General features: G+C 54.8%; 1 long non-coding RNA gene across 1 annotated transcript; it reads right to left on the bottom strand.

Moving 5' to 3' along the window:
- Positions 1-691: 691 nt before the first annotated feature.
- Positions 692-15879, bottom strand: LOC122457247. Its single transcript, XR_006276720.1, has 3 exons — positions 15833-15879; positions 1163-1279; positions 692-1064 (listed from the first exon to the last, which is right to left on the bottom strand). It is a non-coding gene; the product is annotated as an uncharacterized LOC122457247 (long non-coding RNA).
- Between the last annotated feature and the right edge of the window lie 241 nt (positions 15880-16120).

Below are 16120 nucleotides of genomic sequence, written 5' to 3'. Positions count from 1 at the left end.
TAGATGGAACGTGAGGATGTGACTTCCTGCTTCTCAGCTAATGGTTGCTGCTCTTTTTATCTGGCCACAGATGAAGGCCTTAGGCTTTAGGCCTTCCAATATGGCTACAGGCCAAAAAATATGGGTACAGGACAAGACCTTATCCTTACAGTAGGCTCTCTCTCTCAGGGCGCTGGGATTCTGCAGGATGTGGGGTCCAGCTCGGGGCTCGGCAATGAGCCCTGCTGGTACTGGGGGATTTAACTACCCAGCCACCAGTTGGGAAAATGCTAGGTAGGGTGACCAGGTGTCCGGTTTTCAACCAGAACACTCGGTCGAAAAGGGATCCTGGTGGCTCTGGTCAGCACCACTGACCAGGCCGTTGACTGTCTGGTTGGCAGTGGTGCGCAGCAGGGCTGACAGGCTCCCTGCTAGCCTCCGCACCACATAGCTCCCGGGAAGCAGCTGGCATGTCCCCGCTCCGGCTCCTACATGTAGGGGCAGTCAGGGGGCTCCGCATGCTGCCCCTGCCCCAAGAGCCACCCTTGCAGCTTCCATTGGCTGGGAACCATGACCAATGGGAGCAGCAGAGGCGGTGCATGCAGACGGGGCAATGCGCAGAGCCACCTGCCTGTGCCTCAGTGTAGGAGCTGGAGGGAGGACATGCTGCTGCTTTTGGGAGCTGTTTGAGTTAAGCGCCACCTGGAGCCTGCACCCCTGACTCCCTCCTGGGCCCCAACCCTCTGCCCCAGTCCCAGCCCTGATCCCTGCCCACCCCCGATCCCCTCAGTCCAGCCTGGAGCAGAGACCGGCCCAGCTGGGCCAGAGAGTAAGACCCTGGCGCCTTCCAGGGACTGCTCTGTGGGGAGCCCAACGTGCCCATCACAGGGGCTGGTGCTGCGGGGCCAGGGATCAGGGATTCAATATTGAGGTGCGGCTGTCAAATCGGGAGTGGTGGTGGTGGGGATCTCGGAGGCAGGCGTGTTTGTGGGGCAGCGGAGTTTGTGCTGGAGTCTCAGCCCCCCAAGGGGAAGCAGCTCAACCCCTGGGGAGATTCTTTTCTCCGCATGGCCGGATCCAGGCTCCTGGGAGCACAGAGAGACAGCGGGTTAGAGGGGCCCATGTCGCCCTGGGCCCAGCCCCTGGGGGAGCAAGGGGCACAGAAATGGGGGGGTCACCTCACCTAGAGCCGTTCCCGTCGGGCTGCTGTAATAGGCCTTAGCCAGGATCAGCCCCAGGACGAGCAGGACCATGGTGCCCAGCCCCAGGCGGGCGATGTTGCCGTGGGTGAAATCCGGTGCTGCGGGGGGAAGGGGAGAGTCACTCGGCGGCTCGGACAGGGAAATCAGCAGCTGGAGGGACATGCTGGCTGCTTTCCAGGAGCTGCCTGAGGTCAGCGCTGGCCGGAGCCTGCACTCCACACGCCCTCCCACACCCCAACCCCTGACCCAGCCCGGAGCCCCCTCCTGCACCCAAACCCCTCAGCCCCGGCCCCATCCCAGAGCTTGCACCCCCAGCCAGATTCCTCACCTACTCCTGCACCCCAATCCCCTGACCCAGTCCGCATCCCCCTCCTGCACTCTGAACCCCGCATTTCTGGCCCCACCCCGGAACCCACAGCCCCAGCCGGAGCCCTCGCCCCCTCCCACACCCCAATCCCCTGACCCAATCTGGTGAAAATGAGCAAGTGAGTGAGGGTGGGGGAGAGCAAGCAAAGGAGGGAGGGGGGATGGAGTGACCGGAGGGTGTGGCCTTGGGGAAGGGGTGGGGCAGGAAGCGGGGCAAGGGTGTTCAGTTTTATGCAGTTAGAAAGTTGGCAACCCTAGGGCTGATGCGCTCCTGGGCTGTGTAAGGAGGGGAGCAGGGAGCAGGATCAGGAAGGAGATTTCCCCCGGCGTGCGGCCTTGGTGAGGCCGATACTGGATTCTGCGTCCAGTTCTGGGGGCCCCAGTTCAAAAGGCTTTTGGAAAAGTGCAGCGGGTGCAGGGCAGAGCCAGAAAAATGCTGCGAGGGCTGGAGAAGAGGCGTCACAGGAGAGGCCGGGGGAGCTGCGTGTGTGGAGCTGGTCAGACAGCTGGGCTGGTCGCGGTGTCTAAGCTCCTTCCAGGGGAGAAACCCCAGGTGCTGACGGGCTCCTCAGTGCAGCACAGACCCGAGGGCTGGACGCTGAGTCTGGGCAAATTCCAGTGAGAAAGGAGGCAGCAGTTTCTCCCCATGCGGGGGATTAACCCCCCCAGCGCCAGCTCCCCGGGGAAGTGGGGGAGTCACAGCCAGGCCGGGGGCCTTTCTGGGGGATGCTTTAGTCAAACACAAGTGACTGGCCTCAGTGCAGGGGAGCTGGAGGAAGTTCTCTGCTCTGGGCTATCAGGGGGTCAGACTGGATAGGCGAATGGTGCCTTCTGGCCTTAAACTCTGTGAAGCCGTGACTGTAACCCCAGCCTGTGCCAACTGCTAGCCGCGGCCCATCCCCATCCCTGAGCGCTGGCCCTGTGCTAGTTTGGGACAGTCCCACTCCCTTGAATATCATAACAGCACAACCCTCTCTGCCACTAAAGGGGATCTGCTGACTCCCTAGGCCAGGGGCTGCTCTTGATCAGCAGGGCACAATCCCCAGTGGCACCCAGATCCCACCTGCCCCCTCTGCCCTGTTCAACTTCAGGAGAAGGGAAGTTCTGGTGTCTCTCTGCTCTGATCTGTCCCCATCTGCTCCCCAGGGTTGGATTGTCCAGCCAGCCCCTCGCCCTGCTCCCAGACCCCCTGCACTCTGCAGCACTAAGGCAGTCGTCACAGCCTCTCTCTAACATGCTCTCTCCCCTCTTCAGGTCTGATATTCGTCACCGCTCCCTGTTTCCTGCCCTGCACCACCCACCTTCCCCGCCCTGACCACAGCGTCTCTATTTAGGGCTGGAGAGTTGAGAACTGAGGGGCCTGGTTTACTTGCTTGTCTAAACATGTCACTGAGGAAATGTCTCCTGTCGCATCTCACTGCCTGGGGACAACCCCCTGGCTACCGGCACAGCTGGGACAGGGTGGAAGGTCACTGGGTGGTTGGGAGCCTGGGATGTTGGATGAGCCTGAACCTTTTGCCTCCACCCTGGTCTTCAGTCCCTGGTGAGAAGGACCCAGCTCCTCTGGGGGAAATTCACCCTCTGGGCTTAAGAGGGAAATAAATGGGGCCTGGGCCTCATGTGGGACCCGCGGCATAGGGGTGACTTTCCCCCTCCTCAAGAGAACACCTACCATGAGACTGCTTAGTCTCCTCTGCCCCGTCCTCCACACCCAGCTCCAGCCACATCTGCCCTGACTGCCCCCACTCCCCATTCTGGACTCCCGAGGGTTCTCCTGTCCCTGCTGAGACACGGGTCCCAGGGCACGGCTGGATGGGGAAGAACACAAGGCAGTTGAGAAAGAGCATCCAGAAGTGACCTCTGAGCAGGTGGGGAGCTGGAATCAGTGTGAATAAGCAAGTGGGGGAACCAGGGAAAAAGACCAAAAAAAGTGGGAGTCTTGTGAATAGAAGTTAACACCTCTGCGGGAAGCCAGACAGCCGAGGGCCTCAAGGGAAATGTATCAGGAATACAAGTTTTGCAGATCAACTCTTCATAGTAATTGATGCAAAAACAGATTGTCCTGGGATGGTGGCTGGGCGCATTTCACCCCTGGGATGGAGTCAGCTCTGCAGCAGCTGGACTGGGGATGTTTGGGGGAGCTCAGATGCTCAGGTGAGGGTCAGAGGAGCACAGGGTGACACTACCTGTCATAAGCAGAGCCTAGAAGACGACGGGGTGAAAAAGGGTAAATACGTTTTGCATTTTTAAAAGAATCTGTTTCAAAACCATTTGTGAAGAATGTTTTTTGATGTTGTCCCCCATTTCCCTCCCATTCTTGGTGCCAAAATAGTAAAAATGGAGGGAGGGGAAATCCAAAAGCTTAAACTTTAATAAAAAAAAATTCTCTGCAAATATTGTTTTTAAATATAAATTTTCATTTTCTCTTTTAAGTTTTCAGATTGTTTTTAGAAAACTCCAAAAACAGTTTTAATTTTGTCTGAAAAAATGAAAATTTTGGAAATAATGACAATGTTTAACAAAAATTCTCACTTTGAAAAAATCTGTCATTTTTAGATGAGAACATTCTGGTGGCTCTAACTCAGAGTGATCCCTGGGGCTGTGGGTCAGGCTAAGCTGCTGGCACCCTTGGATGGCAGCAGGGCCCTGCTTGTAGCTCAGACAATGCTGCCCAGAAAGGGCCTGATCCAAAGCCCCTTGGTGGCAATGGAAAGACTCCAGTGACTTCACTGGCCTTGGGATCAGGCCCCTGTGTAAGAGGGTCAGTTCTCTTGTGACAGAGAAATGACTCCAGAGCTTTCACTTGCACAGACCCCAACCCAGACCGTCTGCAGGAACAGGGAAAGTCTCCACTGTGGAAAGGTGCAAAGGAGGTTGGTGACAGGATCATGAACAGCGCATAGCAGGATGTGAAGAAGGGGAATTCACCCCATCCCCCAGCCAGAGCTGCAAGTGCAGTTGATAAATGAAGCAAGAGCATCGGAAGAGTAAGTTCCTCCTACTGCACAGACCCTGCAGCTGCCTCACTGCACAGACCCTGAAAGGAGCAGAGAGACGAGGCCACACAGAGACTTGAAGGAGCCAGCTGCACAGAGCCGGGAAAAGAAAGCTCGATTGATAGATTGATGTATAGATAAATGGCTCTGTATGAGGATAGAGAGAGGGAGACAGTCAGAGGATGTATATGGGGGTAGGTAGATATAATATTGTTTTTAAATATCATGCTTGGCTTATCACATCGTTAAGCACAGAGACCAAGACTTTCAGAAACTATTAGTGATTTTGGGGGCTGCATTTAAGCCACCTTAAAGAGGCTGATTTCCAGCAGGGGGGGCTCAGTGCAGTCTGTCTGTCACCCCCATAAGCTGTCTGACATTGGGCTCCAAAAATCACTGCCCATTTTGGAAGGTTTGACCAAAAGTGGTTGTGCTAGTTATGTATGTGCCAAATCTGTGTGTGAGACCAGCTGTACGGATGCGAGGGGCTGCGTCCCCATGGCCCATTCTATCCTTGGCCCTCGGGCAGACTGCAAACAAGAATGATCAGTGCCAGCTGTCATGGGGATTTTTTGATAAAGCTCCTCTGGCACAACCACACTGCGCGGACGCTGAGCAGCCAGTCCAGTTCTCAGCTGCCCCAACCTTCCCTGCAGGGTGAACATTGATCATTTCCTGCTGAGGCAACAGAGGCAGCTGTGGGCACCCTGACATGTTCCCAAAGCAGATGGACTCAATCCAGCACATGAACCACCCAACCCCTGCCGCTATAGTACTTCACGGCAAGTTGTCTGGTATCAGCTAAAGGGTGAATTTATACCGCTCTAGTTATACCACTGTAAGGCCCTGTGCACACCCAGATTGTGGTATAAGAGAGCCTTTTTCTGGTTTATCTTATGTCATTTTAGAAGCAATATAATCTATACAGAGTAAATTTTTAACAGTGAGGATAATTAACCATGGGAAATATTACCAAGGGCTGTGGTGGATTCTCCATTACTCAATTTTTAAATCAAGGGTGGATGTTTTTCTAAAAGAGAAGCTCTAGTTCAAACAGGAATTATTTTGGGGCATTTATAATGGTGCTAAATACATAAAAAAGTGTTCTTAATTTATAAGGATGGTTACACTCATGCAAGGATTTCCCTACACCCCTCATGGGGGTGTTTACCCCCCCGAATTTCCCCAGCCCCCCCCAGTTTTGTGAACTACTTACATGCAGTGTTGCTAATTTAGTGATTGTTTGGAAATTTGAATTGAAATTGAAACATTAATACACACTTTAAAAACATATAAAGTGCATCATAAAATACATGTATCTGAAAAAATGTAATAGATTTGAAAAGTATGAACAGAGACTAGATTCCTTATACAGCTCGTGTTTATATGACCACGTCAGTGCATTCATTTTGGTGATGTTGGCCAACCTAATAATTTCAAATTATGATTTGTAAGCGAAGTCTAAGTGAGCTCTCCCTGACAGCTAGTGATGAGCTAGGGGCTGAGGGGAAAGGCTTCAGGAACAGATTATATTTACAGTCACACTTAATCTACCTAGTTGTCCAGCAAATAGAGCTGTGTTGCCCAGGTGATAGATTTTGGCTGGGGTTGGGTTACAAATCACTTGAATGCGGGGGTAGGGGGAGGGGTAATGACATGTTGTTGTTCTTATTGTATGAGTAAAGGGCAGTAGAACTGTACTTAGCCTGTGCTGATTGAAGGCATCAAGAGAGAGGGTGGGGACAGGTGTTTTGCTTGATGGTCTGCCTGAGTCACAAGTACTATTTGACCTGCCCCTCTCCACTGTTTAAAGACAGAGGTGATTAGGCTCCATAGATAATCTCTTGTTCTGTTAAGTGATCACTACAGCTGCAATTACTGATAATCAGGTCTAAGTGCTCAGACTTGCTGTGGGACAGTGTTTCTGTGGAAGAGATGGCCCAGTCTGCACTAGCAGCGAGGTTCCCCCACTGAGAGCTCAGTTGAAATCACTAAGAGGTGGGTGGAACCTCAAGAGACCAACTCGCAGAGGTCACAGTGGCAGATGGCAGCAGAAGGTGACTGCGCAGGGCCATTGGCCACAGAGCAATGGACCGAACGGTGGCACAACGAACAACAGTGGCCAGAGCGAACAGTAAGCAGCTGGAGGAACGAGCAAGGTGCCTTCTTGCCCCCCCCAACCTGGGAGGTGAACTCATGTGAAAGCACCTCTGAACTCTGAGTCTCCACTGACCAAGGACAACGCTGGTGAGTGTTAATGAGGCTGTTAAGAATGCTGGAGACACAACACAGTTCACGCGAACAAACATGGCCATGGCATCATACTTTCTATTTAGACAAGAGATACCACACACTACAGACTGGAAGCCAATGTTAAGTGCATTGTCACTTGTTCATCCTGAAGTTGAACGCTGGTTCCGAACAAGACCAGCAAATCTATCTTTCTGCAAGAAACTCAACTGACTGGCTAGAAGCATATGGTGCAACAGTGAAAGACTCAGCAGTTGAAAAAGTGAAGAACTCTCTCACCACATTCAAAAAATTTGCATACATGGCTGATGAATGCACCAATGCAAATGGTCATCAAGTATTAAGTCATTGTGTAGATTATCTTGATGTCAGTGATAGGCCAGTAGATACATTTCTAGATGTTCAAGTTATAGAAGACAGATTGGCTGCTTCTGTGATAACCCACATTTTAGAAAAGTTAAATGCTTGTCAATGGGACCCCAAACAGATGGCTGCTTGTGCATTTGATGGAGCTGCAAACTTCTCTGGAAGACATGGTGGAGAACAAGCTTTGTTCAGAGAAAAGTGTAACCCTAGTCTTTCCTATACACACTGCAGAGGCCATCTACTTCAAATAGCGCTAGTATGAGCTGCAGACTCTTCAAAAGACATTAAAAAAGCTATAAATTTAATATCTTCATTATATTCTTTTTTCAGCAAGAATCCAAAAAGCCTGAATATCTTGGAAAATATAGAAGATATACTCAAAAAGAAAAGGAGTACTTGTGGCACCTTAGAGACTAACAAATAGAAGATGTATGGGAACTGAAGTTCAAATTAGTCCAACCTGGGAAAACCCTCTGGCTTTCTCATGAGCGAGCCTTGGCTGTTGTCTTAAAATTACTCCAGCTGGTATTACTGGCTTTGGAAAGTATCTACCAAGATGGGATGGATCTAAGTAGTGAGGCTGGTGGATTACTTTTGCTACTACGTTCAGATTGCTACTACTATTGCCATTCTCTCTCTTCTAAATCTGCTGTTGAAACCACTTGGGTCATTAAACAATGCCATCCAGGCATCTACTTCAACAGTAGTAGATCTTTGTCCAGCAATAGAAGCTACATTTGGATCAATCAGAGAGCTAGCCATTGAAAAAGTATTGGAAGAAGCAAAGACTTCAGTCCAGAAGTTGACTAATGAAGGCCTTTACATGGAATCCTTAAGTGAAGAGGACAAGAAGTGTTCGTTAAGACAACTGAAAAAGTACACAGACTTGATTCTTAAAAATCTACAAAAGCGACTTCTAGATTCTACTCAACCTCTACGTAGCTTTTACAGATCCCTGTCTTATAAAACACCGACAGTTGAGTGGAGCAAGGCACTACCAGCAATGGGGCTGCCATGTACTCAGGAAAGAATAGAGAATTTGAACACAGAGTGGAATATCATATGACGAATGAATGAAGATTTGACTTCAACTTCTTTTTTATCATCACTAGTGGCTCGACCCGATCTTTATGCTGGTTCCTGGGATGAACAAAGTAGGAATTAATCTCTTGATACTCCCAGTCACAACAGCTACAGTTGAGTGTTCTTTTTCAACATTGAATAGAATTTTGTGTTTTGAAAGAAGTCGCCTTCTGCCTGATCATGTGAATGAACTAATGAGCATATCAATTGAAGGAATGGAAGTACCGGACACACAAGAAGCCACCAAAGATGAAGGCATTACATTCATGAAGTTCATTAACAGAGTTGTGCAAAATTATAACAAGAAACGAAGAAGGATGTAGACGTAGTGCCTCATAGAAGGCTTGAGTAGCCAACGTTAATTTAAGTGATAACTTTAAAATCTAATAAAATGGTCATGAAACATTTTTCCGTTTTTACTATGTGCCATACAGCCCACCTTCATCCTCACGGTCTCACCCCTCATCGGCCCTGACCCCCCTCGGTACATTTGAACACCCCCCTTAATTTCAATTCTTGCGAAAACACTGTGAGGCTTGTGAAAGGGGTCACCAGTACAAAAGTTTGAGAACCCCTGCGCTAGAGTACTTCATGGGAAGTTATCTGGTATGAGCTAAGGAGTGAATTTATATCGCTCCAGTTATACCAGTGTAAGTCCCTGTGCACACCTGGGTTCTGGTTTAAAAGAGCCTTTTTCTGGTTTATCTTATCTTGTTTTGAAAGCAATATTAATGATAAGCTGTACATTTTTAATGGTGAGGATAATTAACCATGGGAAAAACTTACCAAGGGCTGTGGTGGATTCTCCTTTACCGACAATTTTTAAATCAAGGGTAGATATTTTTCTAAAAGAGATTTTCTAGTTCAAACAGGAGTTATTTTGGGGCAGTTCTCTGGCCTGTGTTATACAGAAGGTCAGACAATGTGACTGCAGTGCTTCCCTCTGGCCTTAGAATCTATGAGTAAACCTGACAAAGGCTCTGATTCCACAATAAGAGTGTCCCCATGGGAGTTACACCAGCAAAGCTAGAGCGGTTTAATTACACTGGTAAATTTCCCTGTCTATAGAGAAGCCCTGAGATAAAACAGGTCTTCCCATCAATGCTCTCTCTCTCCTGGTACATCTCTGTCACTGGAGTATCTGAGCCTCTCACAATCATTAGTAGGGTTTATCCTCACACATACCCGAGAGGTAGGGCAACTCATCCTTATTTCTAAGATGGGGAAACCAAAGCACAGAGAGAGACTAAGTGACTGAGCCCAGGGCACACAAGAGTCTGCAGTTGAGTCAGGGACTGAACCCATGGCTCTTGAGTGCCAGTCCACTGCCCTTGCCACAAGATTGTCCTTCTTCCCTGCAGCCCCCAGTCTGTTCAAAAGCCTGAGTGACAATGACCAACCTGGAACCTGCTTTGAAGGCCAATGACCCCAGGCTATTTCACCCAAAGAGGGGAAGCGCCTGGACACTGGAAAACAGGAAAACCACAGAGACAAGAGCTGTGAAATCTGCCCCAGGGGATATAATTGATCTCACAGAGCATCCCACCCCCTATTGCTTCTGGGCTAGAGCCTGCCTCTCTCCCACCGGCCCAAACCCCAGGGCAGCCAGGGCAGAATTAGACCTGGCTCTCCAGCCCTCATGGGGATATTAATGGAAACAGATGCAGCAGGATTAGAGAACAACCAGCTGCTGCTCAGAAGAGGGAAGAGAGAGGAGTGTTCATGCCCTAAGCAGAGGGTCCTGCTCAGCAACTCTCTGCACATCCAGTCCAGCTGCTCTGTGCAGCTGTGTGGGGTGGGAACCACAGGATGAGCCAATAATGCCCTAAGTATCTGCAGAGTCCCCTGTGCAGACACCTCTTCCCCCGCCCAGCAGTGAGCTCTCCCTGGGCCTGACCCCGAGCTAGCAGCCCAGCGGCGTATCATATGCTGTGATGTGGGATTGAAGAACCCACTCTCACAGTGTTATTTTTGTCCTCACACATTAACCTGCCTGCCTCATTCTCTCTCCATTAGTCTGTTCTCATGAGGATTCCAGGGCAGTTTATTTTCAGAGTCATACATTTAAAGGCCAGAAGGGACCCATGGGACCATCTAGTCAGAGCATCTGCACAGCCCAGGCCAGAGAGCCTCCCCCAGGGATCCCTGCATTGAGCTGCTAACTTCGGGCTGAGCTAGAGCATGTCTTCATAGAATATCAGGGTTGGAAGGGACCTCAGGAGGTCATCTAGTCCAACCCCCTGCTCAAAGCAGGACCAATCCCCAATTTTTGTCCCAGATCCCTAAATGGCCCCCTCAAGGGCTGAACTCACAACCCTGAGTTTAGCAGGCCAATGCTCAAACCACTGAGCTATCCCTGGCTCCCTCCCTCTCTCTCTCTCTCTCTCGTAGAAAGAGACGTCCCCTCTCGGGTTAAAGACTCTAAACTGGCTCACATTTCTAAACACTAAGATGACTGTGGCTGATCAGTGCAAGAGGGGACCAGGGGGAAGGGAGATGTTGGATTGGGACAGAGCAACTGGAGATGGGACCTGAGGTTTAGCTCCAGCTGCGGATCCTAATCTGACCTTCCCCAGAGTTTGTGGATGTGGACTTGGGGTTCTGGTTTGGGCCTATTGTAGGGAGAGTCCCAAAGTCTGGGTGTGGGGACTCTCCCTCTGAGCAAAAGTGCAATAGGTACCAGATAAGATGATCCAGTGTCTCACTGAAGAGGGGAATAAGATGCTCAATCTTGGGTGGCTGAGCCACCTAACAGTGAATGGGCAAGAGGGACAAGGTGAAATTGGTTTTAGCAGAGATTTCAGGTAGCTCAGTGGAGTATCCAGATCTGGTGTGTACCCAAGATCTGACACCGAGACTGACTGGGCAGCTAGGCCAGGCTACAGACATACACAGGATAGACTGTAACAAAGGATACTGGAAAATTTAACACTCCAGTTCAGAGTATAACCTAAAACAGATTATTAGGGCAGGGATTGTGCTGTATGAAACCTGACTGTACAGTGCCAGCCCACCAATGGTACTGAGGAAGGAACACAGTCGTAATGATGAGTGCGTCAGGGCCAGCTGAGAATTTTAAATCCAGAGCTATTTTCAATATAAAAGTAGATTGACTAAATGATGTATTTATTTATTTGTGGAGTCCCTACTTTCTTTGAACGTTTTTGATTTTTCCTTGGAAAACCAAAAGCCCCAAAATATTTTTGTTTTTGGAAGTTTTCAGCTGAAAATCGTCATCGTTCATTTGCCGAAACCTAATATTCCCCCCCCCCCCCCACACACACACTTTTCGGGTGATCAGCTTTTTGATGAAAAGTTAAAATTTTATTACTGAAAATTTCAATGGAAATTCATTTAAAGTTTCCACAGGGGAAAAAATACCAATTCCTGCCCTGCCCCACAGTGCACCACATTTAAGCCCTCCAGGGTCACAGGTGGAATCTGCCAATGCTCTGCTCTGCCCTATGTCTACATGACTCCCCTGTGAAGTCCTAGAGTTTTATGCACATTAGTCTGAAGGCCTGTGTGACCAATGTGGCCTTGCTGCTCTAGGCATAACTACCAGTATGAACCAAAGGCTGTGAACCGAAGTAAGCCTGGCCTCGGGAGAATAGTAACACTGGGCATTGGCTAACCAAGTAAGCTCAATCCTGACCTGAGAAATGGTTCAGAGCCACACAAAGTTCTCAAGTAACACCAAAAATACAAATTTAAGAGATGGCGCAGGAACACACCTATTGATTCTAAGGATGAAGAGGGGCTGACAAGATAATGGATAAGGATGTTTGTTCAAACCAGCAGGAACAAGGATAAGGGTAGTGATAAGGGTAGTAACCTTACTAGTTAGCTCAGGTTTTGTGGCAGGGGGATAGGTCAGGGTGCAGATCGGGGTGTAGGGTGGGGGTAGCTGGGGGCTGTGTGAGGACGGGGGGGTAGCTGAGGGTGCAGGGAGGGGGGTAGCTAGGGACTGTGTGTGGACAGGTGGGGTAGCTCAGGGGGTAGGGCAGGGTTCAGGGATGGGGTAGCTAGGGGCTGTGTGCAGATAGGAGGTAGCTCAGGGTGCCCAGAGGGGGTAGCTGGAGGCTGTGTGAGGGCGGGGGGGGTAGCTCAGGTGTTGCGGCAGGAGGGTAGGTCAGGGTGCAGGGAGCAGGTAGCTAGGGGCTGTGTGAGGGCGGGGGGGTAGCTCAGGGTGCGGGCAGGGGTGTAGCTCAGGTGTTGCGGCAGGCGGGTAGGTCGGGGTGCAGGGTTGAGGTAGCTGGGGCTGTGGGGGGGGTAGCACAGGGGGTAGGTCAGGGTGCAGGGAGGAGGTAGCTGGGGCTGTGGGGGGTAGCTCAGGATGCAGGAAGGATGTAGGTCAGGGTGCAGGGAGGGGGTACCTGGGGGCTGTGTGCGGGCAAGGGGGTAGGTCAGGGTGCAGGGAGGGGGTAGCTGGGGCTGTGGGGGGGTAGCATGGCGGTAGGTCGGGGTGCAGGGAGGGGTAGCTCACGGTGCACGCAGGGTGTAGGTCGGGGTGCAGAAAGGGGGTAGCTGTGGCTGTGTGCGGGCAGGGGGGTAGGTCAGGATGCAGGGAGGGGGTAGCTGGAGACTGTGTGCGGGCAGGGGGTTAGGTCGGAGTGCAGGGAGGGGGTAGCTGGGGCTGTGGGGGGGTAGCACAGGGGGTAGGTTGGGGTGCAGGGAGGGAGTAGCTGGGGCTGTGGGGGGGTCGCTCAGGATGCAGGCAGGGTGTAGGTCGGGGTGCAGGGAGGGGGTACCTGGGGGCTGTGTGCAGGCAGAGGGGTAGCTCAGGATGCAGGGAGGGAGTAGCTGGGGGCTGTGTGGGCAGGGGGGTACCTCAGGGTGCAGAGAGGGGGTAGCTAGGAGCTGTGTGGGGGCAGGAGTGTAGCTCAGGGTGCAGGGAGGGGATAGCTAGGGGCTGTGTGAGGGCAGGGGGTGGGTAGCTCAGGTGTTGCGGCAGGGGGGTAGGTCGGGGTGCAGGGTAGGGGTAGCTGGGGCTGGGGGGGTAGCAAAGGGGGTAGGTCAGGGTGTAGGGAGGAGGTAGCTGGGGCTGTGAGGGGGTAGCTCAGGGTGCAGGCAAGGTGTAGGTTGGGGTGCAGGGAGGGGGCAGCTGGGGGCTGTGTGAGGGCAGGGGTAGGTTGGGGTGCAGGGAGTGGGTAGCTGGGGGCTGTGTCTGGGCAGGGGGTAGGTCGGGGTGCAGGGAGGGGGTAGCTGGAGCTGTGGGGGGGTAGCACAGGGTGCAGGGAGGGAGTAGCTGGAGGCTATGTGTGGGCAGGGTGTAGGTTGGGGTGCAGGGAGGGGGTAGCTGGGGGCTGTGTGTGGGCAGGGGAGTAGCTCAGGATGCAGGGAGGCGGTAGCTGGGGGCTGTGTGGGGACAGGGGTGTAGCTCAGGGTGCCGGGAGGTGGTAGCTAGGGGCTGTGTGCAGCCGGGAGGGTAACTCAGGGTGCCCGGAGGGGGTAGCTGGAGCCTGTGTGAGGGTGGGGGGGATAGCTCAGGGTGCCCAGAGGGAGTAGCTGGGGGCTGTGTGAGGGCGGGGGGGTAGCTCAGGTGTTGTGGCAGGGGAGTAGGTCAGGGTGCAGGGAGGGGGTAGCTGGGGGCTGTGTGAGGGCGGGGGGTAGCTCAGGGTGTGGGCAGGGGGATAGCTCAGGGTGCAGGGTGGGGGGTACCTGGGGCTGTGGGGGGGTAGCACAGGGGGTAGGTCAGGGTGTAGGTCGGGGTGCAGGGAGGGAGTAGCTGGGGACTGTGTGCGGGCAAGGGGGTAGCTGGGGCTGTGGGGGGTAGCACAGGGGGTAGGTCAAGGGGTAGGTCAGGGTGTAGGGAGGGAGTAGCTGGGGCTGTAGGGGGGTAGCTCAGGGTGCAGGGAGGGTGTAGGTCAGGGTGCAGGGGTTAGTGCAGGGGGTAGCCGGGGTTGTAGCGGGGTAGCACGGGGGTAGCTGGGGACTGTGTGCGGGCAGGGGGTAGGTCGGGGTGCAGGGAGGGGGTAGCTGGGGCTGTAGGGGGGTAGCACAGGGGGTAGGTCGGGGTGCAGGGAGGGGGTAGGGCAGGGGGTAGGTCGGGGTGCAGGGAGGGGGTAGCTGGGGCTGGAGATGAAGCGGGGGTAGCCCAGGGGGTAGGTCGGGGTGTAGGGAGGGGTAGGTCGGGGCTGTAGCGGGGGTAGGGCAGGGGGTAGCCGGGGCCGGGGCCGTGGGGGGGTAGCACAGGGTGTAGGTCGGGGTGCAGGGAGGGGGTAGCCGGGGCTGTGGGGGGGTAGCATAGGGAGTAGGTCGGGGGGTAGGTAGGGGGTAGCCGGGGCTGGGGGGGGTAGCGCAGGGGGTAGGTCGGGGGTAGCCGGGGCTGTAGCAGGGATAGGGCAGGGGGTAGCTGGGGCCGGGGCTGTGGGGGGGTAGCGCAGGGAGTAGGTCGGGGGTAGCCGGGGCTGTAGCGGGGATAGGGTAGGGGGTAGCTGGGGCCGGGGCCGTGGGGGGGTAGCACAGGGTGTAGGTCGGGGTGCAGGGAGGGGGTAGCCGGGGCTGGGGGGGGGTAGCGCAGGGGATAGCTGGGGCCGGGGCTGTGGAGGGGTAGCGCAGGGGATAGGTCAGGGGGTAGGTCGGGAGTAGCTGGGGCTGTGGGGGGGTAGCGCAGGGGGTAGGTCGGGGTGTAGGTCGGGGGTAGCCGGGGCTTTAGCGGGGATAGGGCAGGGGATAGGTCGGGGGGTAGGTCAGGGTGCAGGGAGGGGGTAGCTGGGGCTGTGGGGGGGGTAGCACAGGGGGTAGGTCGGGGGTAGCCGGGGCTGTGGGGGGGTAGGGCAGGGGGTAGCCGGGGCCGGGGCTGTGGGGGTAGCGCATGGGATAGGTCAGGGGGTAGGTCGGGGTGTAGGGAGGGGGTAGCCGGGGCCGAGGCTGTGGGGGGGTAGCGCAGGGGGTAGGTTGGGGGTAGCCGGGGTGCAGGGAGGGGTGCAGGGAGGGGGTAGGTCGGGGGGTAGGTCGGGGTGCAGGGAGGGGGTAGGTCGGGGTGCAGGGAGGGGTGCAGGGAGGGGATAGGGCAGGGGGTAGGTCGGGGCCGGGGCTGTGGGGGGTAGGTCGGGGGGCAGGGAGGGGGTAGGGCAGGGGATAGGTCGGGGTGCAGGGAGGGGGTAGGGCAGGAGGTAGGTCGGGGTGCAGGGAGGGGATAGGGCAGGAGGTAGGTCGGGGCCGGGGCTGTGGGGGGTAGGTCGGGGGGCAGGGAGGGGGTAGGGCAGGGGATAGGTCGGGGTGCAGGGAGGGGGTAGGGCGGGGGATAGGTCGGGGTGCAGGGAGGGGGTAGGTCGGGGTTGTGGGGGGGTAGGGCAGGGGATAGGTCGGGGGGTAGGTCGGGGTGCAGGTCGGGGGGCAGGGAGGGGCCGGGGCTGTGGGGGGGTAGCACAGGGGGTAGGTCGGGGTGCAGGGAGGGGGTAGGTCGAGGCTGTGGGGGGGCAGGGAGGGGGTAGGTCGGGGGGCAGGGAGGGGGGTAGGGCAGGGGGTAGCCGGGGCTGTCGGGGTGCAGGGAGGGGGGCAGGGAGGGGCTGTGGGGGGGCAGGTCGGGGGGCAGGTCGGGGGCAGCCAGCGACACACCAGGGCCCCGGCCCGGGCGGCTCTTACCGGCGGCGGGAGCCGAGGCGCAGCTGCATCCCCGGCCCCGGCCCCCGCCGGCTCTGGCGCGGCGCGGGGACTCCAGGGGCTCGGCCCCGCCATGGGGTTTGTCCGGCCTGGTCTTAACAACCGGCCTTGAGGGGATTCCACAAGCTCCAGAGCTGAGCCCCCCCGCGGTCTGTCAGGGGCCTGCTGCCCCCTCGCTAACAGTCAGCCTTGGTTGCTAGCCCCCAGTACTAAAAGGGGGGAGGGTCGATGGGGAATCAGGACCCTGAGACTGGCAGCCCCCAGGGGCTA

Source organism: Dermochelys coriacea, chromosome 23, assembly GCF_009764565.3.
Source record: "Dermochelys coriacea isolate rDerCor1 chromosome 23, rDerCor1.pri.v4, whole genome shotgun sequence".
Classification (NCBI taxonomy): domain Eukaryota; kingdom Metazoa; phylum Chordata; order Testudines; family Dermochelyidae; genus Dermochelys; species Dermochelys coriacea.
This window is presented reverse-complemented; position numbering and strand designations above follow the sequence as displayed.